At 37.5% G+C, this 25,030-nt stretch overlaps 1 protein-coding gene across 1 annotated transcript in view; it reads right to left on the minus strand.

Annotated features, from left to right (window-relative positions):
- The window catches only part of LOC117220614 (UDP-glucosyltransferase 2), an 81,808-nt gene extending 57,992 nt beyond the window's left edge, over nt 1–23,816 (minus strand). Inside the window, exon 1 of the mRNA XM_076518716.1 lies at nt 23,429–23,816. The gene's annotated coding sequence lies outside the window, so the exon portion shown is untranslated. The remainder of the gene's footprint in view (nt 1–23,428) is intronic.
- Between the last annotated feature and the right edge of the window lie 1,214 nt (nt 23,817–25,030).

Below are 25,030 nucleotides of genomic sequence, written 5' to 3' on the forward strand. Positions count from 1 at the left end.
ATATTAGTATTAATATATATAAGTATATCAATGTAATAATATTATGAATAATTGTAGTTGAAGTCATTAATATTATAATATACTAATATTATTTATAATATTATAATATATATAATATTTATATATAATATATATATATATAATATTTATAATATTATAAATAGATAGTAATAATATTATAAATAAATATATATATACATGTTTCGAAGATAAATCGTGCAAAAAAAGCATCATAAATCTCAACAATGCCATGCAAAATGGGACCAGTGGTACTTTCTTTTAAAGGAACCAGGTTATGTTTTTTTCCCTGTATTTGAAACCGTGTCTCTTATTGAAGTGAGAAAGCTGGAGGAGATTGGTTTTGTGGAGCTTGTGGGAAAAGCCACAATGAAGACGTAGAGAGAAAGAATGGTGCAGAATGGATTGAGTGTAGCTTTTGTAGCTTTAGGTACCATTGTTCGTGCCACGATGTTTAAAATGGAATTACCTTCGCGTGCAACGGATGTGTCGGTGGTTCCAACGGCGAATAATTCGGGAACTCACTTTATTATCTGTTCAAACAGATAATTGACACACCCTTACACTTCTTATCAAAATCTTGAAAATGTTTCACACTCGAACGGTCCACTTTCCTGGTAAAAATGTCGCTCATCATTTATAATTTTATCTATTCATTTTTTTCAATACGTTGTTTAAGATACGTTATCTAGATAAGTAAATTTAATTTAATGCATCATGTGAAAACTTTAATTTATTGTTAGAAACTAGATAATAAAATAATAATGTTTATATTCTGTATTTAAATGGAGAAGTTTGTAAATTATGTGTGCATTTACTGTGATGTATACGACGCTGCACCATCATTTCACACATTTTTTACTCGGTTAAATTGCAAATTCAGTGAAATCTAAAATATATTCGTTTTGAACATGTTTCGAACATTTGGAGGCCAAGACGACATAAAACGAACCAATAAAACAAGTGAAAAGAATTATTTTGAAAAAATTGTATGTAGCGTTTCCTTATTTCTATATTTTATACGAGTACGAATTTTTTTATAAGCGAAATATTTAACAGAAAATGTTTAACTTAATCCAATGACAGTGCACAGTAATAGAAACAAGACGTAACTATGTTTCAGTTACTGAGTTACTTTAAATAAACAAATATATCCAAGAGATCGATGATGATATTACTTTTTTATAATTCGAATGAGTCTCTTATGAATATAATAATTTATTCTTTTATTTTGGGAAGCATCATTCTTCTATTTTCTTCATCTTTATTTGCAACGGGTTTCTTAAGTCTCTTAACAAGATTAAGGCAAAAACACATCAAATAATTATCAGAAATAGGAATTTCGTAACAAGTTTAGGACTGAAAAATTAATTTCCACCAAAAGAATGGGTCATAGTAAGTTCGTTTCATTGTTTCGTTGTTATATATTCGATAATTAATAATTACATATAATATGTCAATTTTTAGTAGAGATATCAAATGGTCAGCGTGAACAGTTGTGTGAAAACTAGTTAGGCACGGAACGTGTTAATCTAATAATGTTGTTTCGAAGTATAATTAAAGTTATTGTGAAGCGGAGCACAGCAAAGATAGAAACAGAATAATGTCGCGTCACGTGAAACCATCTGTTAAAAACAGATCGGTGTCGCGTCACACGATTCCATGCGATTTCACGTGACGTAAAACTGATCCGTTCCTAATAGATCTGAAATAATAGAAATACGCTGGCTCGCACTGTTCGAACATCGCATGATTTCACGTGATGTGACATCAGTATATTTTTATCTGAATCGATACACTTACCCTGAATCGATAATTAATAGCTTCAGAAGTTACGAGTGTCGTTCCGGATGCCATGAACGCGACACGCCCGCTTTGCACGATTAGGTACACAGTTCAAGCGCAACAAGGACGGAATAAGTGGACGAACAATGGCTCTGTTTTAGGGATGGAAAGGAAGCCGAGGTGTCACCGGCTGATCAGGAGTGTGATTAGCAGAAAACGAGGGTGTTTCCGGAGGCCTGTTCAGGTTCGATTCGAGGAGTTAGCCGCAATTACGAGCCGGCCGGATGTAGTTATTAGAACGACATCGCCAGTTATTAGGAGCAGTCTTGTAATCAAGCCACTCGATGACAAGGGACACGGATTAGCGGCATCGAATTGAATCAGCGGCCGCGGATTTAATTAAAGGATGCCGGGATGCGTGTACTCCCGCTCGTGCATCCGTCGACCGATTTGCATGAACAAGCCGCGCAGTATTTGGTAGAGAGCGAGCGGTAGATGGCAACGACTTAAGTCGCGCCCGCTCGAACCAGCTACGCCGATTAACTTTCCACACGGCGAACTTTCCGGGACAGTGTGCACGGTGCGAAGATCCCTTGGTTCCCCCTGGATACGCGAGCGAAGATTGCTATTTCAGCCCGGTGATTATCGTACGAGCGGTGTTACTTTGCTTTTTGGAACGCGGACTGGCCAAATAAAGGGCTGCGACGAAGACTCGAACAAAGAGGTCCGTGCTGAAGAATCGGAACCGCGTGTGGGCCGTGGATCGATTTGAAATCAAATCGGTTTCAGAGAAGAATATGTTAATTATGTGTCCGTGATTTTGATAATAGTATAAGTTATATGAGGTAAATGTCCCAGTTTCCGCGCTGCCAGCTTAAAGACGTGTAGAAAAAGAAAATGAATAAATGCCGTTTTAATTCAAAATGGTGAAATGTTTCAAAGATTCCTGTTAAGAATGAAATAATATATTTCCGAAGAATTATTATTAAAAGAATTTGATTCTCAGTAATTATTAGATTGCCAATTTTTATAGGCAAATAAAAATTGTCCACAACAATTGCAAGAAGTAGAGACTCGATAAAAAATTCTTTCTTTTTTAAACAATTTTAATAGATCATAAATAATAATACAGTGACGTTTTCAAATATCTTTTAATCTTTCTACTATTTGAAATTGCGAGTATGTAGTTATTTTGCCATGAACGCATCAAATCCGCAGTATCGTTGTCATTGGAAGGATTTAACTCTTAGTTATTATTAAAAGGATTTAACTGGAAGTACTTCAAACATTCAGCTGTAGTATAATATCCGGAGAACAGCCAACTTCAAATTGCTAAATTATTTGAATGTTTCGCAAAACAAATACAACGCATTCAATAAATTATTTCAACGACTCGGGCAGGACAATGAAACAGATGTATACAGGGTGTCCGTCCGTAAATGTCTATGCAAATATCTCGTAATTGGTTGCAGGTACGAGAAAGTTTAATAGGAGAAATTTACACAGCTTTAACTCCATTACAAGGTGCACGTGAATTATTTCGCCTTTGCTTGTGACCTTTCTGGGTTACGAAGGTCAACCTAGTTTTCTTAAATGGATACATATATATATATATATATATAATTTTGTTCGTATATTCAGTTGGTACAACTCATTTGGAGTTTAAATGATATTTTGTTAAAAACTGCTTTTATGCATCGTTTAACAAATAATCGGCAACTTGAGTATTAAAATAATAATTTGTATTCTATGTTCGAAGTGTCATCGCATTGTTTGTTTACTTTTTTAAATTCTTTAACACACGAACTGCGGTTACGAGGTCATTTTGACCTAGTGTATTTAATTGGTCTAATACTAATTAGTCAATTTTCGGCAATAAAATAAAATAAATGAACGTTACACTAGGAACAAGAAAAACACTAATAGGTTTACATGAAGTACCTTGAAAAATATGTTTGGAAAAATTGACGAATGAAGAGTTGCGAATCGCCTTAAACATCGTCAATCGTATAGTTCTGAAAATGGTTCGCCGTCCGAAAATTAACGTTTCAAACTTACATTACTTCAAAGATATACGACACAAATTATTTGATATACAGGGTGTCCCAAAAATGTCCCGCAATCCGAAAATATGGGATTCCTGAGGTCATTTCAAGTAACTTTTTCCTTAGCGAAAATACAATCCGCGGCATTGTTTACAAGTTATTAACGAAAAACAATGACCAATAAGAGGAGAGATCAGCTAGCACGAGACGGCCGAGCCAATGAGCGGAACTGGACTTCGTGCGCTCGTTGGCTGGGTCGCCTCGCGACAGTTGAGCTCGCCTCTTATTGGTCAGTGTTTTTCATTAATAACTCGTAAACAAAGCCGCGGATTGCATTTTCGGTAAGGAAACAGTTACTTCAAATAATCTCAGGCATCCACGAGACATTTACTTGGACATTTATGAACGGACACCCTGTCTCTCGAAGGTACAGTAAATTCTCCCAAATTGTCTCTCAGCTTGTACACGAAAATGGACAATTTAGGAAGAGGAGGTACGATTATTCCTCACGTTATCGACATGTAAAATTGATTCTCTAACTCTGGAATCGATTGTACCTATTGTTCTCTTCCAAATTCAAACCTAGTCAGCTAACTCGAGCTTACAAAAGCGTGGAACTTCGCAGGTTCCCTGCGGTTTTCTAACAACCGATACAGACATCTGAATGCAACACCGAGATAAACACTCGGGAGCAACGATCCGCACCGTGCACCCGCACATCCTGGAACAATGTAAATCGATTCCGCAGCGCACCTGTATAATATGATGGTAATTGCGTTGTTTTGATAATACAGAAGTCTATTCCGGCCGGCTGATCCGGTTTTATCAGACGCGAGTGAGTCCACCGTGAGATTATCGCGGAGAACCTGGGGCGAGAGGGGGGCAGGAGGAATGATAGAGTTTCATATTCAAGTGTCGGACTAATGAATTCGCGAGGAATTAATTCGTAGACCCGTGACGCAATTTTACATGTTGCGAGAGCGCGGTATAATTAATGCGACGGAACACCGAGGCGGTATTAATACGGCCGTCGTGCATGTGTAATCTCAAACGAGACCAAACTCCACGGTCGTAATGATTATTAGAGCAGAAACGGACGGATTCCCGTGGATCCTGAACACATTTCTCGTGAATCCCTAGAAAAAATAAATTATCGGGCTCGGACGTCGGTCAACTATACCGGCAGGCTGTTGCAATTTGCTTGACTACTCGGCCAGTTGCTATTTAGCCGGAATAACAGACCACGTTGGTCTTCTGAATGTCTGAGTGCCGTTTGCCGTGTGCAAGTCGCGTTCTGCGTTTGCGCGATGGATTACATATTAAAAGGAAATTGCGAATTTTGTCTTGGAATGAAGTGAGCAGCGGTATTCAATACGGGTCTAATTAAGTCGAAAAAGATTGTTCGACTGCACAGCTTTGTGAAGTACGTACATTTGAATTTAGACATTAAAAGTAAATTGGGAATTTTGGTCTATAATATAATTAGTCCTAATTTTCTTTCTGTGTCTAAGTGAGTAGAATCGGATTATTCGATTGGACAGTTTTATCTAGTGTTAAATTATATGGTATTTCCAAATAATATTTCATTGAAGTATTAAATCATATAGTATTTCGAAATAGTATTTCATTTAAGTATTAAATTAAATAGTGTTTTCAAATAGTATTTCATTGAAGCTTTAAGTGAAATCGCATTTTCAGATCGTATTTCGTTTAAGAGTTCAATGAAACAGTATTTACAAATAATATTTCATTTAAGCATTAAATAAAACAGGATTTACAAATACTATTTCATTTAATGAAGTATTAAATTTAATAGTGCTTTCAAATAGTATTTCATTGAAGTATTAAATTAAATAGTGTTTTCAAATAGTATTGCATTTAGGTATTAAATGAGAAACAGTATTTCCAAATAGTATCTCATTTAAGCATTAAATAAAACAGAGTATTTACAAATAGTATTTCATTTAGTAAAGTATTAAATTAAATAGTGCTTTCAAATAGTATTTCATTGAAGCATTAAATTAAATAGTGTTTCCAAATAGTATTGCATTTAGGTATTAAATGAAACAGTGTTTCCAAATAGTATCTCATTTAAGCATTCAACAAAACAGTACTACCAAACAGTATTTCATTTGCGTATTAAAGGAGATAGTATTTCCAAATAATATTTCGTTCAAGCATTAAATGAGAAACAGTATTTCCAAATAATATTTACTTCTACAAATATTTCAATGTTCACTGTTTTATATCAAATTATTTCAAACTTTCCCCAGCTCTGACTCTAACTAATCAACCCAGCACGGACAGCAAAATAAATCAAATAGCAATGTTTCACTTCCGAAACGGATGCGGGATAGCCGAGGTAAGGTTCGTCCGCAGGTCACAACAATTTTCGAATCAGCAATTAAACGATTCCCGCGAACGTATCCGAGCGGGCCGGCGCGGCAGGAAGTTTTCCGAGAGCGTATTAATTAAACGCTTCCTTGGAGAGATCGGGGTCGGCGAACGGTTCCGAAAGGAAGAATAGGAGCACGTATCTGTAACAAGAATTCCGCGAACGTCGGTTCCCAATCGAACTTCCGCCCTTGGAAAACGGAGATAAGCCGTAGATGACCGGAACGTTTAGTGGAATTCGTTCGTGCCGATCGATGGTTTCCATCGTCGCCGTTGCGGTGGGGTATAAACTCCTGTGACCCTCGCTACGTGACTCGAATTAACGATCACAATTAACGCAATAGGTATGTAGCGACGCTCTGGGTCCCGTCGTAGGTCCCGGCCGCAAATCATTCGAGCTGTCGTTCACTGTTATCCGAGCAAAAAGCGGAAGTACTCACTCAACCGGCCGGCATTGGATGGCCGCGTCAATTTTTCATGGACCTGTCGCGTCCGATTGGATAATCGACATCAAGCAATCTCTACAAATTTCTGAACCGTGCACCGTGCACACGTGCCAAGGAAACTATTCGGTGTTCCTGTTTCTCGACAAGCGTAGTTGGCCGGGACTTTGTTTTTCCGTTCGACATCTAACAGTGAAGACACGACAGGTTCTGTACTCGCGTGGTCAATCTAAGGCAGCACTAAACATTTTCATATTTCTTTATATTTAGAAATCTGCTGAGAGTGCAATTGTTAGAGTGAGTCACAATTGAGTCACAATTTCATGAGGATAAATTGCAAATCTTTTTATAAATCATATTCATCTTCTTGTAGTCTAAACTAATCGTTTTGCAGATCATATTCACTATTTTTGCAAATCACATTAACTCTTTAACTCTTTCCTGAAATTATACAGGTTTTTGCCGTCCGAAATCCTTTCGTCGGTCTTGTATATCTTTTTGCAAATAAAGTTCACTTTTTTCCAAATGAAATTCATTTTTTTACAAATAAAATTCACTTAATTGTAACACAATTACTTGTAATAAAGTTTACATTAAATTTAAAAATCTGTCGTCTGTAGTTAAAATGTCTTATACTTTAAAATATTTTACCTTTCAAACAAAGCTAGAATATTTTATATTACAATTTATAATAAATTTATTATAATTTATATATAAATTTAATCTTCGTATAAATTTACTATAATTCATAAATAAATTTAATCTTCCTATACATTTATTACAATTTATAAATAAATTTAATCTTCCTATAAAGTTATACTAATTCATAAATAAATTTAATCTTCTTATAAATTTATTTACAAATTTTATATTTTTGTACATACTTCATAGAGTTCAACAAGTAATTATTCGTTTTCATTATTCGTACTCGTTTTCACTTACCTCAAAATGATTTTATTAATTTAAAGCTTCAATTTTTTGATGATCAGAGATGTTAGCACAATTAATCTACGGAAGACAGCGTACACACCGTAATCACAATGCAGCTGTGTTTACTTGCCAACTAATCTCGTTGGAAACAAGCTATAAATCCTCCCTTCGACAAAATTATTCCCAATATAAGCTCCCTCCTGAGCATTACTTAGAATACCTTCGAGCTTATCCGGGAGTCACGGCAATTCCATCCACGAAAAAATGCACAATCTCAATTTAGCCGTTTCCGAGCGAAACGCGGCAACTATGCCTGTCCCGCGGGCGAAATGAAAAATGCGGTAATCAGAGTTAATAATTTCCCGAGCGTGGTGGCAAAGTTAAAAAGAAGCAATTCCCGTCCGGGACACTTAATTATCAGTCCCGGCCAAGGTAAAGGAACGTTAAGGGCGAAAATCACGGTTCGCGATTCCGGCTCGAGTTGTCAGATGTCTGCGCGCTGCTGCCTTTCCAGCCGGCGGACCGGAAAAATGTTCTTTTAATTAGGAATCTTACGCCGGGCTGCCTGGACGGGGGATGAGGCGCGGCCATTCACGACGATCAATCACAGGATTGACTGTTTCGAGCGTGATTCGCGGTGATTCTGGGCACATTTTATTTAAAATCGGATAACTAATAATTATTTGAAATAATCCGATCGTGTCAAACACTTTATTATTTTTAGTTCGCAGATAATATAGAAAGGTAACTTTATTTTCTTTTCAAGTCAAATCAGTTATTTCCAAATAAAATTTATCTGAATAATAGTTTACTTCAATTACTCGCGCTCATAAAAAGAAAATAACAAATAATTTGACGTAAGAATTATTGAAATTACTAGAACTTCTTGACTTAATTCGAACTGAAAATGATAAAAATTAATAAGAATTTTTGAATTAATTGAAGCTGAAATTAATAAGAATTAGTAAGAATTACTGAATGAATTGTTTAAAATTAACTTAAAAATTATTGAATTCAATTAAATATACTTAACTTTTAATTACATACAGATAAACTTTAATTATTCTTGGAACGGTATTTTCATAATTCAACTGTATTTGCATTGCACGTACAAACTTACATTGTTGGCGTAGTTGACGTGACAGATGTAGAGAGTATTTGACACAATATTTAAACAAATATTCGATCAAATGACAAATGAAGAAGGAAATAATTTTACTTGAAATCCAAAGAACGAAATATCATTTGAAAAATTAGTCGACCGCTCACAGAAACTATGCGTGTAGCCAAATAAGATAATATATTAATTTAACGATTATTTTCAATATATATATATATATATATATATATATATATATATATATATATATATATAACTTATTTTGTATAAGTCCGAGTCTGGCGTATGAAATGGAAGTAGCGGCATGGCAGCAAGAGAAAAGAGAGAGGAAAGGAAGAAAAAAAAAGAATAAGAGAGAGAGAAATTCTGACGGCGGCCGATGTTTTTCATTAATTGGCCCGGCTGCCGGTCGTTTGCGGACCGAAAGACAAAGTTAAACAGCACAGCCTGGGCAAGAAATTGAGAGGCTTCTGTAATCAGACTCGTTATCGGGTAAGGCTTCGCGTACAAGCGTCTACCTACGACGAGCAAGCGTTGCTTCTTGCCTGTGAAATTAGTTCCACGTCCATTTAGTAATCACCTGCCGTTTCCTTTGATTAGCCGAAACTTTTAACGCCCCACCCATGTCTCCGTCGCGATCTTCATCTCGCACGCCGTCGCTTTGCCAGCGCGAGCGAAGCCTGACACCCACCCCTATAGTTCTCTCGACTTTAATGGACAATTTACTTGCGCGCCTTCACGCCGCGGAGTTTAGAAGAGGCCCATTACTACTGGGACAACCCTCCGTCAGCTGACGTCTCGCCCCTCTAATCGGTGTGTAAATATTGTATCGGAAACACCGTGACTCGAATCGGAAATTTCCTTGGCTATTCACGAATATCGATCCTATCGAAGCTACCCCTCGGTTCTGATTTGAAATTTCTACTCAAAATTTTGTATAAACGTCTACTACCAAAATTTAAGTTTCTATAAACATATATTATAATTTATGTTTATAAGAAAAGTTTATTCTAATTAAATTAGATATTACAAACGTATTACGGGTGACATCACTCCAATTAAAAGTCAATTAGTTTAAATTTCTACTGAAAATCTGTTACAATTTAAATCTCTATTTACATTTCTGTAAAAATTTATTATAATTTAAATTGGCTATAAAGATCTATTGTCACTCAAATTTATAATAAAAATCCACTATAATTAAATTTTTTACTAGAATTTTCTATACAGATTTATTTCAGTTTAAATTTAAAATAAGAATCCATCATAATTGTATCTTCTATTTAAATTTTCATAAGAGATTTCAAAAGAACAGTCTTCGAGCAGTTGAATGTCTTAAAATAAATTCTAAAATTCCGTTTTTTTTTTAGCGTGCACGTTGGTTATTTTTAATTTATGTTTATTAGGGTATATACTAAAGTGTAAGCGTTGTTATGTCTGTGTTAGTCTGAATTATGTATAAAATGTAGTTTTCCTCTGTTTCCTGAGAAATTTTTTTTGAACCTATGTATAAAATGAAATCAAAACATCTACTCGTCTAATAATAAGTTTTCTAAATGATCGCTTTGTTAAAATATATCGCTCATTTCGAAAGATTCGGTGAACTGAAAGTCACGTAAGACTGCTGCTTCAGTTTCTAATTTCCTTACGTCGCAACAACTTTCGAACAAAAATAGGACAGGAACTGCCAGCTTATCGAGCTACGCTTTGATCATGTAAAATTCAAAAACTAATCTGAGGTAGGATCGTTCATAAACACAATGCCGTAACTTACTCCGCAAACTAAGTAATTTTCTTTGCTCTGATAACACAGGAAAATCTGAAGCAAGTAATTATAATTTTCTCAGAAATGGCAAAATGTAAGAAGCAACCGCAACAACGTTTATGAAAACAATGTGATGCGCTTAAACCGAAAAATATGGTACAACAAAAGAATGAATGAAACCTGATGCAACGTCAATTTATTTTCAATTTATTGGAAATCTGAATAAAGGATGGAAAATTAATTGGCTGGCGTGACAATAGAAGTGACAACAGTCACTTTTAATTCTCTGAAAATATGGTGAAATAAAAGAACAGATGAAACCTAATGCAATGTCAACGTATTTTCAATCAATGTAAATTTAGCAATTTCAAAAATGTTTACTGTCGTGACAACAGCATTTAATACGATCAATTATAATTCTTTAAAAATATGATAAAATAAAAGAACAGATGGAACCGCATATACAGGGTGTCCCACAATTATTTTAACAGCCGAAAATGAGGGGTAGCTGAGGTCATTTGAAGTAACTTTTTCCTTTGCGAAAATGCAATCCGCGGCTTTGTTTACGAGTTATTAACGAAAAACACTGGCCAATGAGAGGTGACGGTGCGAGAGAGAGAGTCCGCGAGAGAGTACGCAGCACGAGGCTTTGACAGATGGTCGGGACGGACTCGAGCCACGTTCGAAGTATTGAACAAATCACGAAGCGAGAACTTTCCGGATTTTTTTTTTACTACGTGACAGTGATATTTTGAAGAAAAACGCTGTTCACCTTTACTTTAGAATGTCTGAAGAATATTTACTAATTTTTCGGACCCGAAATAATAAGTAATTTAACCGTGACGGCCGTTTTAATTTTCTAGTGTGCATGACACCTCGTGTGTAACATATGAAATTTTTAAGCAAGGTGTACAGTGAAGATTAACAAAGTACGTTAATGATATTTTACGTTAATGGTATTTTATTTAAATAATTCCGTGTCCGAACATAGTTCAACGAATGATTCGCAAAGCTAATTTAATAAATAATAATCGTGTTAAAGGACGTAAGGGATATGTTTGTTAGAGAAATATGAAGAATATTATCAACAAGAAACTCACCCATTTAGTTGTAAAATCCACTTCATGCACGGAAATGTGTGCAGGAGGATAGTGCATTGACCTCGTAAAATGTATGATGAACTGCACAGCTGATCTGTATCCGACGACGACGAACAGAAGGATATCTCCAGGCAGGCAATTTCAACGTTTACTTTCACTGCATTATCACTAAACACTGATCACTTATCAATAATATTTATGGACCAACTTTCCTGGGTTAATATGTATAGCTCTGAAAAGAGCCGATTTTTTTATGCGACGCGTTCGAAGGTCTCACTGTTAACGACACGTATGTACCGCGTTGTCGAGATGAACTGCAGAAGACTGGCACGATGGCCGACTGTGTTTCGTTCTCCTACGAGCGAATTTCAACTGTTTTCCATCGAACGCGAACATTGTCAGCCATCGTGCTAGTCTTCCGCAGTTTATCCCGTCAACGCGGTATGTGTTCTTAACGATATGAACTTCGAACGCGTCGCATAAAACAATCGGCTCTTTTCAGGGCCATACATATTAACCCAGGAAAGTTGGTCCACAAATATTATTGATAAGTGATCAGTGTTTAGTGATAATGCAGTGAAAGTAAACGTTGAAATTGCCTGCCTGGAGATATCCTTCTGTTCGTCGCCGTCGGATACAGATCAGCTGTGCAGTTCATCATACATTGTACGAGGTCAATGCACTATCCTCCTGCACACATTTCCGTGCATGAAGTGGATTTTACAACTAAATGGGTGAGTTTCTTGTTGATAATATTCTTCATATTTCTCTAACAAACATATCCCTTACGTCCTTTAACACGATTATTATTTATTAAATTAGCTTTGCGAATCATTCGTTGAACTATGTTCGGACACGGAATTATTTAAATAAAATACCATTAACGTAAAATATCATTAACGTACTTTGTTAATCTTCACTGTACACCTTGCTTAAAAATTTCATATGTTACACACGAGGTGTCATGCACACTAGAAAATTAAAACGGCCGTCACGGTTAAATTACTTATTATTTCGGGTCCGAAAAATTAGTAAATATTCTTCAGACATTCTAAAGTAAAGGTGAACAGCGTTTTTCTTCAAAATATCACTGTCACGTAGTAAAAAAAAAATCCGGAAAGTTCTCGCTTCGTGATTTGTTCAATACTTCGAACGTGGCTCGAGTCCGTCCCGACCATCTGTCAAAGCCTCGTGCTGCGTACTCTCTCGCGGACTCTCTCTCTCGCACCGTCACCTCTCATTGGCCAGTGTTTTTCGTTAATAACTCGTAAACAAAGCCGCGGATTGCATTTTCGCAAAGGAAAAAGTTACTTCAAATGACCTCAGCTACCCCTCATTTTCGGCTGTTAAAATAATTGTGGGACACCCTGTATAATGTCGATTTATTGCCAATTTACTGGAAACATGGGCGGAGGAAAGAAAATTTATTCAAGTATTAGTTGTTTCGAAAATATTTCCTGACGTGACGACAAAATTTAATGCGCTCGGCAGTTCTCCAAAAAGTCATAAAATAGTGATTCAGATAAAACTTAACGCAATTTCTTAATTTATCTTCAACTTACCGAAAGCTTGAATGAAAGAAAGAGCAAAGATTCGGCTCAAGAATCATAGAGCACGAACTTCAGCTAATGTAACATAATCTATTCGTCTAATCTTCATTACAATAAGACCCCAACAGGTGATCTGTGGGGTTCATTCTCTCTCTCTCTCTCTCTCTCTCTCTCTCTCTCTCTCTTACACGCAGCGAACCAAGAAGACGGAGGCTCCGCTTGTAATCCGTAATAAAGAATAAAAAAGCGTAAGTATCTTAGTGGCCTTCATTAAATTTCATGAGGAAATTAACCTAGTTCGTTAAGAAGTTCCAGAAAAGTCTCAATCACCGTAGACAAATTATACAAAGAGGACAAGTTTTCAGTCACGGTAGACTTCCTTAAACTGACGTCCCCGAATTAAAGAACAATTTCGATCTTTCTTCTTTCGTTCTTTAAGAACAGCTTTCGCAGAAAGGGTGACAAAACGCAAGAAAAGAAGAATCCTATTCAGCGATCCCACCGGACGATAAATTTCGCTAGAAAATCGTTTTCCGACGTGGGCAACCGGCCCGAGACCCTAACAATTTTCTAACATTTTCCTTCGTACATCTTCTGAACGGCTGATTTAAATGCGTCGCAGTCGCATAATAGCCTGAAGATTTTTATTCTGCAATTTATCCCGAACGAAATTCTAATCTCCAGCCTGATATCGAGCGGCGAGCGCGCACCAAAGATCTTTTAAGCTTCACCTAATTGGATATTCCGACCGTTTTAATGCCACCGAAGGATTTTACTTTCTTTCCGCCTTTTCTTTCCCTATCTCGGGAGCGGCCGACTGCGAGCCCGGAATGCCAATTTTGCGTGCCGGCGACTTATCTGCACTTTAATTTAACTCGATAATTGCGCGGCCACATTGTTGTTAACTTCCCATTAAAGCCAGCCCAGCTAACCTGCTGCCTCATTGTCGGCCACCGCTTTGATTCGACAGCGCAAAAGTCTCCGGCCACGGATTCTTCGTTTTGCCGTTAGCGAAAATGTTATTAACTCTCAGCCGTCCCTCATTTCTACAGGTTAAGCTGTTCTTTGAGAGCGAATTGACGCGATGATGATAAAAAGATTAGTAAGATGAAACGATATATAATTAACTTCGCGAATTACGAGAGATTATTCATATTATTTAAAACTGATAAAACGATCTATACAAATTTTGCACTCGAAATGAATACTTTCGGTGATCGTATTCACTTTGTTTCAAAGCAAATCCATTGTCTTCTCATTCCTTTTCAAAATCAAATTCATCCCTTTTTAAAATTAAATTCATCCATTTTTAAAATAACACTTACTTTCTTAAAAATCAAATTCATCCTTCATAAAAATTACATTCATTTATAGCCCACATATGTAATTAACTACTGGTAAAAATTTCCTTTACTATAAGCATATTTGAGAGCGAGAAGGAGGGGGAAGAGACAACCCAATGAATATCAGCTACTAGTAATTTCTACATTAAAATTTTGAACTGATGCGTTTTTGTAGCATTTTTTACGACAAATTCAAACGCGTAGAAATGAACTTTGTAAATACATTTTTCACGTAAGAACAAAATTTCTTTCTTCGAGAAGATCATCGGAGCACTCTTATTTTTTCAACGTCAAGAATTGGTCCCTTCACAGTAACCGGCTCCACTACCCTAGTGCGCCGTTAATACCGGCGCAGAAAGTCTTCCTGCTTAAATCCTATCACAAACGGATTTGTCTTTGAGAGCGGTCCGCTGCGCTGGATTAATAGCGAAGTTGGTAGCGACCGGCTGATAGCAGGCCCGGAACCGACGAAGAAGAGACGCATGTTTTGTCGGGGAACTTATACGCGTCCCTGGCTTTTGATCAAGCCGAACAACAAGTGCCCATGGTGGATCCCTCCTTAACAAGTGGCTCGGACATTTAATCCCCGGTCTCTTTAAAAGCGTTAAATAAAGAAGCACGTTTCGGGCTTGCGCTCTTTGTCTCCGCGGTGCCATTCCGGCTCCATTATGTGCCTAGTTGCGCGCCCCATTCCCATCTGTACAATCACACTAGAACTCTGTTTCTTGACACCGGCTCCCTTTTCTCTTTTTCCCGGTTTAGCTCTCGTCCTTTCCGCCGGTTCTCGTCCATTCCAGTTTCTCAGCCAGCGGGACACTGGCAAACGGGCGCATACACCATGAACTTCGGACACCTAGCGCCGCGGCGCGACGCGACGCCACGCCACGCCACGTCTCCTTTCTTCTTTTCTGTTTCTTTTTTCTCTCCGTTTTCTTTCTCCCGGCTCCTCGTCTTATTGCAAATGACTTTTAAATGGCCTTTAATACTCCGTTACGTCTGAAAGCGGGTTACGAGCCGGCGCTAGTTACCCGGCCACGGTATAACCATATCTTCGAGTCTTTATAAAAGCTCCTCGCGAAATCGTCCTAATTACCGGTTCACGGAAAAAACATTTTACAGTGCATCCGAACGGCATCGTTCCGGCTAATGGTCGGACGTCTTTCGCTAGTTGTTGCTTCCGCGATCTTCGAATAAACAAGTAAACTGGTTAACATCTACGGCTGAGATGTGATTAGGGGGTTGCGAGGGTTCTTCGGGGTTTGGTCACAAGGACTACTTGAAATGTGTGTCACAGGTTTTTGAAGTAAATGTTTACGTAGCTTTTGGATACTTTTTTTGACACAAATTTGCATTGACAGTGTTAAATACGTTTTGAAGGAAGCAATTAGAAGGAACGGTTTTATCAAAGTGTTATAAAAATATAAACTGTTATAACATTTTTCTTTCTTTAAACTCTAGTATGAAAGCTTAAACTGTAGTATGAAGGAATTAATATATGTCAACAAACTTTGTTTGACGACTTCTTCAGGTTCAAGATACATAAAGATTTTCGTCTACATAGAATTGCACATGATTTTTGGACATTTACTTTGCACCAATATGCAACAGCAGTCTTAAGTATGATGTGAAAATAGTAATTAGAAGAAACATAAAATTAACATCATCGTCTAACATTGGTTTATGATTGAATATATCTTCAGGGTCTGGATCGTAAATTAAAAAAATTAGTGACCCATCATTTTGACGGGATCCGTAAATCTAGCGTTAAATATAATATATAATTGAAATAACGTCTATCCTGTTTTAATAATTTTCTGTCGTACCATTCTACCAGCTGCAAAGAAGATTAGTATTTCTCGGTAATAAGTATTCTTTCTCTTCAACAATAGTCCGCGAATCTAGCAATAAGTGAGCAGGAACTAATTTGCACATTTTTGCCGTGGAACTTCGTTCTTAATTCCATTGTAAATGCTTGCATTTTTCACTGCACAGCGCACACTAAAGAATACCTACGAGTTCGGAACAATACTAATTCATTCACCGCATTTTGATAAAGCGCAGCGTTAATGTTTCCTGCAGCTGCAGCGGCATTATAACCGCCATTTTAACCGTAAAGAAAAATACAGGAAAATTACGTTGATTTATACAGACATAAACTCCGAATACATATATAAGATGAACATAAAACCTGAGCGGATGGCTGTGCAACGAAATGAAAATTGAAAACATAACGAGTCCCGAGATACAAATTGTTCAACGACTTATTCGCAACATATGAAACCAATTAAAAGTGACGTCCGGAGTATTTGACAAATTATATAAAAAAAAATAGTTTTATTTAACTGTATCGCACTTCTTAGAACATTTCAATTATGTGTTCATGTCTTTCATACGAGTGCGAATTTTTTCATAAGTGATTATTATAGAAACAAGATGTAAACAAACAAGACGTAAATTTGTTTCAATTACTGAATTACTTTAAATGAAGAGATATACCTAAGAAGTCGATTGTATATTGTTTTCCCGCAATTTCGTCGAGTTTTATGAAGTTTTGATTCGGCAATGAAAATTGCAGATCAAATGTTATGTAAAAAAAACTCATTATCTTTAATTTAATAATGTTGTTCTTAAATGTAAGTAAAATTATTGTGAGGACACAGTAACTAGGAGGAAGCACGCTCACCCTACTCAACAATGATTATTTATAAGATTGATCCAATAATCTCCGATCCTGGCGCTAAAATAACTGGCGCGAGATTGCCCGAAAATTTGACGCTTCGTTTCGCCAGAGAATTACGATAATTAAGGTTTCAGTAAATTATTTTGCGCGGAGTAAATTGCAGCCCGCAGAAATTATTACCGCATTACATTGCGCGCTTGGCTTATTTATTAATGTAAGCTCTTCCAGACTCCCCTAAAACGCGAAATACGAATTATACCTGTTTCGTTGCATCCTCGGAATCCTTTTGCATTGTTAGGTCAGAATGGGAAAACGTTACGCGTGAATGTGCCGTCTGTCTGCGGTCTTCAAACAGAGACAATCATTGAGGCTGATTCGTACATAATCGTGATTCCATCTGAGTCTAGTTTGTTTCGACAGTGTTTTGATGATTGAGTGTCCTCGTTAAACAATGTATCGAGTAGGTGATTTGAAGATATTGCTCCGAGATGCACGGGAAAGCAGAGAAAACACAGTTTGTTTAAAAAATTCGTTTAGTACAGTTCATTTAGTACAATTTGTTTAGTACAATTCATTTAGTACAATTCATTCGGTACAGTTAATTACGAACACTTGCTGAACGATGCACCGAATAAGTAACTGAAAAATGTTGTAGAAAGTTGTGTTTTTGAAGATATACAGTACAAATTAAACGAACTATACGCATCTGTATAAATAGGAAACTAACAAAAGAAAACAAAGTTTCAAGAACGAATTTAGACGAATTTAGTCCTACGTGAACATTGGAATAAATACTCTACTTCTACCATCACACTAACAAATCTATGGTATTTAAACGATAAGCTATTTCACAGAAGATTATCATAGTGATTCGAACAATGAAAAATAAATATGTCACTAATTTATGAAAATCAAATGAGAAGCACATAAAAAATTGATAGTTGATCATGGCTCGAGATACTTTGTGATAAAGTTAGGAATAAAACAAATTTTCAACGATTATTTTCATCATAGTTTAATTTCATCGATGTGCTATTTCACATTGGAATGAATCCTCTATTTCTATCGCAACACTAACATACCTATTCTAATCAAATAGTAAGCTATTTTACACGACATTGCCGTAGTGGCACCAACACTGTAGAACGAGTACGTTATCAATTTATGAAAATAAAACGTAAGGTACACGGAATTGATGGTTCAGCGTGGCGCAAGACATTTTCTGATAGAATTGGCTCCCTTAACATCGACATTACTTTTTCATGAAGCTACCCGGATTATCTTTCCTAAAATATGGCAGCCCTATATCCAACCTGCGGATATGTTTCGCAGATGGAGGAGATTTTGAAGCCTCGTTCGCACGGGAAGACGGATACTGTAGTGACGTGAGCGAGATCCTGAGGGTCAGAGTTCATGTATTAGGACGGTATACTTTCGACGACACATCTTGGCCCCCTACTAGAATGTTCAAACCAGCAGAGATATCGGGGAGACCGAACGACCGGAGAAAAAAGAGAACGAGATAGTTCGGTATAAATCAATAACAGGGATTGGCTACCGTGATTCAGGACCTAAATGTCTGTCTGCTCATTTCTCTTGCTAGTTTCGTATCGCTGGCTCCAGAATTTTTCAAAAATTCTTCTTCCTTCGGGACGCGTATGCTTTATACGCTTATGCACACTAACGTTGTTCGAAAATGGAACTATGATAAAGTATTTGCACCTCCGACATCTATTTCGTTCAATTTCCTGGTTAGAAATTATAACAGATACGAAATCCATATATTCGATGATCCATAATGTTGTACAATGATCAGATTGCGGATTTTCATACGAAATAAAAGCTGTCTGCATTTATTTCAGGAAACGGGAATCATTCAGGAATATCTTTTTTCCTTTTATGATTTACACTAGATGAAAATAACACATTGTCTGCAATTAGTTTCGTTCATTGTTCGTCGTTCATCTTCTAGTTCATTGTTTATCTTTCAGTTCAGATAATGCTTAACTCAATTTTTTCATAAATGCACAAAATCAGCAATTTAGTAATGATAGTAATGTAATAATTAATTTAGCATTTGGTATTAACTGTAGAATATTAACATGATACAATATTTTGTATATCATAAGTTGATCGCGAAAATCGCAGCATTTCACGAATTTCCACCAAAAACAGTTTAACTTTATATCTTTCAGTGACTGTAGCTTGACTATGCATCAACCAATTTCAATAAAAACTTCAGCGTGCATATAACTTTCCGATATCTACGAAATGCATTTCTTAAATTTTCGTTACAGCTTCAGATAAAAAAGTTGAAAAACACGAGTTTTTTATTTCTTTTTTCATTCCAAGTAATAGCAAAATTTTAAAAAAGTATTATAGTCATTGTCCGCTAGATTGATCCCTCTATCATTTAAAAAAGAAATTCAAGTTGTTCAGTCCAGTATTAAAAAAGTAATACCGTTTTTCAAGTGCCCCTATTTATCCCTATTTATATTTATATGTTCGCCACTGTATATTCTCATTACAATAATACCATTAAATTCTTGCAATCTTTAGACCACTGTATATGTGATTCATACATTTTTTTATAAAACTGCATAAATATCCGCAGTCTAATGATAACAATCATCACGCTTGCTTCACATAATCAACAACAGACGTAAGTAACAACAAATCGCGATACTAACCGAAAATCTCGTCGCACCGCCTATCACGATCCTCTGCCCAAAAAAGTTACCCAATCCTTCAGAGACAAACCACCTTCAAGAAGCATAAACACAAGCAATTGAACCAGAATCGCGATACAATGGCTTCCGCGGCGGAGGCAGCTAACAAGAAGCAAATAGGAAATGGCGCATCAATAAAAAGACCAGCAAATACGTTCGTATCAAGAAGGCGCAAGAAACCTGTCGGCCCGGCCCGACCCGGCCCGGGCCTCAGCGGTTCTAAAAGATTGTAATTGGTCGACGGAGAGCCGCCGTGTCGCAGGAAAGGTGTCCGCGTCACGGAAGATGCTTAAGAACGTTGTCGCGAATAATGTCTCGCGCCTTTTGCCTCGTTTCTCGTCTCCTCGGCTATTTCTTTGCTCCCCGGAGGACGCGACTGATAACGCAACGGGCGTGCGAAGCCATCAGCGACGCGGCGTACGTCGTCTGCAGTGGAAAAACTGATTTATTGCTTCGCAGCGTCCCGACGCCCAGATCACGGCGTCGCGTCGCGCGAAAGAAGTAAAATAACTCGACCTACACGACCTGGGCCGCACGTGAGAACTTGGTGACATTACCTCGGGATGCGTAACAATCGGATTTACGGGCGAACTTTTTCCGAAATAGCGCCACGCCCGACGGAGAACCGGATGGAGAGCTGGATGGAGGCCGGATAGGGACCGGATGAGGAACCGGATGACGGGGCTCGAGAATCCGATGTTCCAATAATGCGCGACAATTGAACTTCTATAATCCGCGCGGCTTCGGCGGCGAATTTTTCAATTTCGTCTGCCCATGAATATGTAGATGGTTTACTGCCTCTTTTTATCCCGCCTACTCGCCTCCGACACCACAGAGATCATTCTGTCGAGAAGTTTTTGTTCGGAATGCCTGCTGCTGCACCGATATACAAAATGTTTCGGGATTCTGACACGTGTACGTACCTCGTTTTTAACGCGATTATTGCTGGCACGCTCTGGTTTGTGCGAGAGGAAGTAGAATATGTGGCGATTCAGTGGCTGATCTTTGGGGATCTAAGGTGAATGTCCTAGTGCTTGAACTTGGCCAGTGATTAGACACCGAGTTACATTTTCGTCAACATGGTGTTCGGTATACAATTTAAAAAATGATATTCTTCTATATTTCATCAAATTTATAAATGAAAAATCCACAACGTTAAATATTTATTGTATTAATATAGTATATACTATATAGTATTCATATTAATATAGTATATATAGTATATGAATTATAGTATACATATATAGTATATATAGTATATGAATTATAGTATACATATATAGTATATATAGTATATATATATATTAATATAATATATTGCATTAATATAACGGTGAGTATTCATTGCATTTCATATAGTTATACAGCGAATTCGAAACTTGTTAAATATTTACCTTACAAGAACATAATCCCAATTTCTTCATAGCTTTTATTTAATCTTACAGAAAATGTTAAACGTAAAAAGTAAAAGTCCTTGTTATACGAATCAATTGTAAACATTTTGCCATTACATTGTGTAGTTTGTTCACGTTTTAGTTTAATCAAATAATTGTAACTGAACAGCAAATGTACGAGCAGTACCACAATCATACACATATTATATATACTAACATGGGACATGTACTTAATAAACGTATCAAGTAGTATTAAACGTAGTAATAAATATAGTAATAAACGTAGTAAAAAAACATAGTAATAAACGAAGGAATCAGTGACGAGATGAAATTAACGATGTATCGACGAGAAAAGATAACAAACTTTGCATTCATTACTATGCGGATCCTTATGTATGAGCTAATTTACATGAACATATCTTTCTTCCATCAATAATTGCAATAACCTATTTAAAAAGTGGCAAAGGAAGAACAAATGTGTAAATAATGTTACAGCTCCAGTATTCAAGATGTTGTGCACAAATCATTATTTCGTAAATTGATGCAATATTGTGCGACAGTCGATTAATCAAATGTTATGACCGACAAAAGTGGCCCGACATAACAATAAATAAATATTTACGTACAATTCACGTACACCATTTGTACTTCGCACAAAAGCCCGCGATCATTTATAACCAACGTGTCCCACAAAGTGTTATCGAATGTCCGTATGCTGGATGGTGTCGTTTGTTTCCTGTTAATGAAATTACAAAGAGCAGAACGCAAGATCAACGTTGCGAAACCGGCTGTTTGTTTTTTATAAATGCCGTCGGCGAGCAAATTGTTTATGCAAGCAGTGATTCGAACCCCGGGCATATAAGTTTCTTTACGAACGAATCCGTGGGCGCGGATATTTTATGAAACCAATTAACCCAATTAATGGAGAGAGAACAGTCGATTTAACTGTGCAGTTTAATTTTCATTCGGTCGTGAGGGATCAACTCTGTAATGAGATGCGAGGCCGTTGTTAGAAAAAGGGAATGTGAGTCAATAATTGGGAATGGAGGGGGACGGTTTATGCAAATTGATGCGTGTACGCAGATATTCGTAATATACTATTCTACTGTACGGTAGGCTGCATCTGCAAGCATTATTAATCGTTAATGAATACTAATGATTGTAGATATTAAATTAGCGGGATATATAATGATTCTATTATGTTATTATTAGACCGCGGATCTTTATGCAAAGTGAAATTTTTCAACCAAACAAATACAAACAAACCAAAGCAACATAAAGATTTGTTTTCCCTCGTTAATAAATCTAATTAGTGGATGTTTATGTGATGTTATGTTATTAATGCGGATGTTTATGGAAATGCATATGTTTATAGAAAAGAGATAAATATATAGGATAATTGGCAGAAATTTGTTTTATCATTAGAAGATTCCAAAAATATAATTTCTTTATTGCATAGTTTGCAAATTGCATAATTTTTGCACATATCTGTCTCATTTCTGCATCTATGTATACAGGGTGTCCCACAATTATTTTAACAGCCGAAAATGAGGGGTAGCTGAGGTCATTTGAAGTAACTTTTTCCTTTGCGAAAATGCAATCCACGGCTTTGTTTACGAGTTATTAACAAAAAACACTGGCCAATGAGAGGTGACGGTGCGAGAGAGAGGGTCCGCGAGAGAGTCCGCAGCACCAGGCTTTGACAGAAGGTCGGAACGGACTCGAGCCGAGTTCGAAGTATTGAACAAGTCACGAAGCGAGAACTTTCCGGATTTTTTTTACTACATAACAGTGATATTTTTAAGAAAAACGCTGTTCACCTTTACTTTAGAACGTCTGAAGAATATTCACTAATTTTCGGACTCGAAATAATATGTAGTTTAACCGTGACAGCCGTTTTAATTTTCTGATGTGCATGACACCTTATGTGTACCATATGAAATTTTTATGCAAGGTGTACAGTGAAGATTAACAAAGTTCGTAAATGATATTTTAATTTAAATAATTCCGTGTACGAACAGAATTCAACGAATGATTCGCAAAGCTGATTTAATAATAAATAATCGCGTTAAGGTACGTAAAGGATTTGTTTTTTAGAGAAATATGAAAAATATTATCGATAAGAAACTCACCCATTTAGTTGAGGATGCATTTGCTGACTCGTACGTACTGACCTCGTACAACGAACAGCTGATCCCAGGTCAACCTACACACTCACTCGTTCGTATATGTCAAGTACTATTGCGGACCAAGTGGATCAAAGAAGTCCCCTGAGGGACCTCCGATCGGAGGAATTACAATTTGTACAATTTTCGAACGAAACATTATTCAGAGCCCCGACTTATAGTATAATTTCACATACTTTTACAATAAATACTTTGTTACAATACAAAGTTTGCAGCTATTTGCTCGGTATCATCCTCGATCCAGAAATTCATTGTAATTCTCAATATTTCCTGAACCGAGGATGATACCGATTGCCCGGGTCTCACCGCGAGGAGGTTGCTGCTTTAGAGACCCGAAAGGAAGTCAGAACGAAGCTGGCATTCGCTATGGCTCCCTTTCTAACAACGACGACTTATAAACTAACACACACGCTCGCCAGCTAGCTAGCACACACCTACACACTCACTCGTTCGCATATGTTAAGTACTATTGCGGACCAAGTGGATCAAAGAAGAAGTCTCTGATACACGGGGACCGAAATGAATCAGAGCAGAAGGTTCTGATTCTTCGAAACTAAGAAACAAAGGCGTGTCAGTACAGAAGGCACTGACTCGAGGGTGACGCGACGCGTACAATGCTCGCACAAATCAGGAGCCTCGCAGATCTCGATGCTCGCCGTTTTCACATGAGGAATAATGATCCAAAGTTGGATCATCCTACAATGAGTCGGATCGCCCTGCGCCCCGCCCCCAAAAGAGAGCTAAGGACGTCTTACATTGCGAATACGCGAAGCGACAGCCTCCCCAGCAGGAGGGTCCGCGTTCGAATCACCATGCCGCATGGTCACTCGTCGAACAACGAGACGTGTCCGGACTTACCCAAGAGTTTGCGCAAGCAAGGCCACCACAGCTTTCTGCTGTGGCGGAGTCAAAAACGAGACGCGAACAAGTAATGCTAAGGCAATACTACTGGACATATGCGAAATTAGCGACTCGGGTACCTCGGGGACGCTACCCCCCGTGCCCCCCACGGGCGCATTGCGGGCCCCACCCGCAAGCGAGCCCCTGAGGGACCTCCGATCGGAGGAACGCCAATTTCAACAATTTACGAACGAAACATTATTTCGAGCCCTAACTTGAAGTATAAATCCACATACTTTTACAATGCACACTATTTTACAATATAAAATTTGCAGCTATTTGCTCGGTATCATCCTCGACTCAGAAATTCATTGCAATTCGTAAGAATTTTTGAACCGAGGATGATACCGATTGCCCGGGTCTCACCGCGAGGAGGTTGCTGCTTTAGAGACCCGAAAGGGAGCCAGAACGAAGCCGGAATTCGCTATGGCTCCCTTTCTTACAACGACGACTTATAAACTAACACACACGCTCGCCTGCTAGCTAGCACACGCCCACACTCACTCACACATTCGCATATGTCAAGTACTATTGCGGACCAAGTGGATCAAAGAAGAAGTCTCCGATCCACGGAGACCAAAATGAATCAGTACAGATGGCAGTGATTCTTTAAAAGTGAGAAACAAGTGCGAGTCAGGACAGAAGGCA

Source organism: Megalopta genalis, chromosome 2 (genome assembly GCF_051020955.1).
Source record: "Megalopta genalis isolate 19385.01 chromosome 2, iyMegGena1_principal, whole genome shotgun sequence".
Taxonomy (NCBI): domain Eukaryota; kingdom Metazoa; phylum Arthropoda; class Insecta; order Hymenoptera; family Halictidae; genus Megalopta; species Megalopta genalis.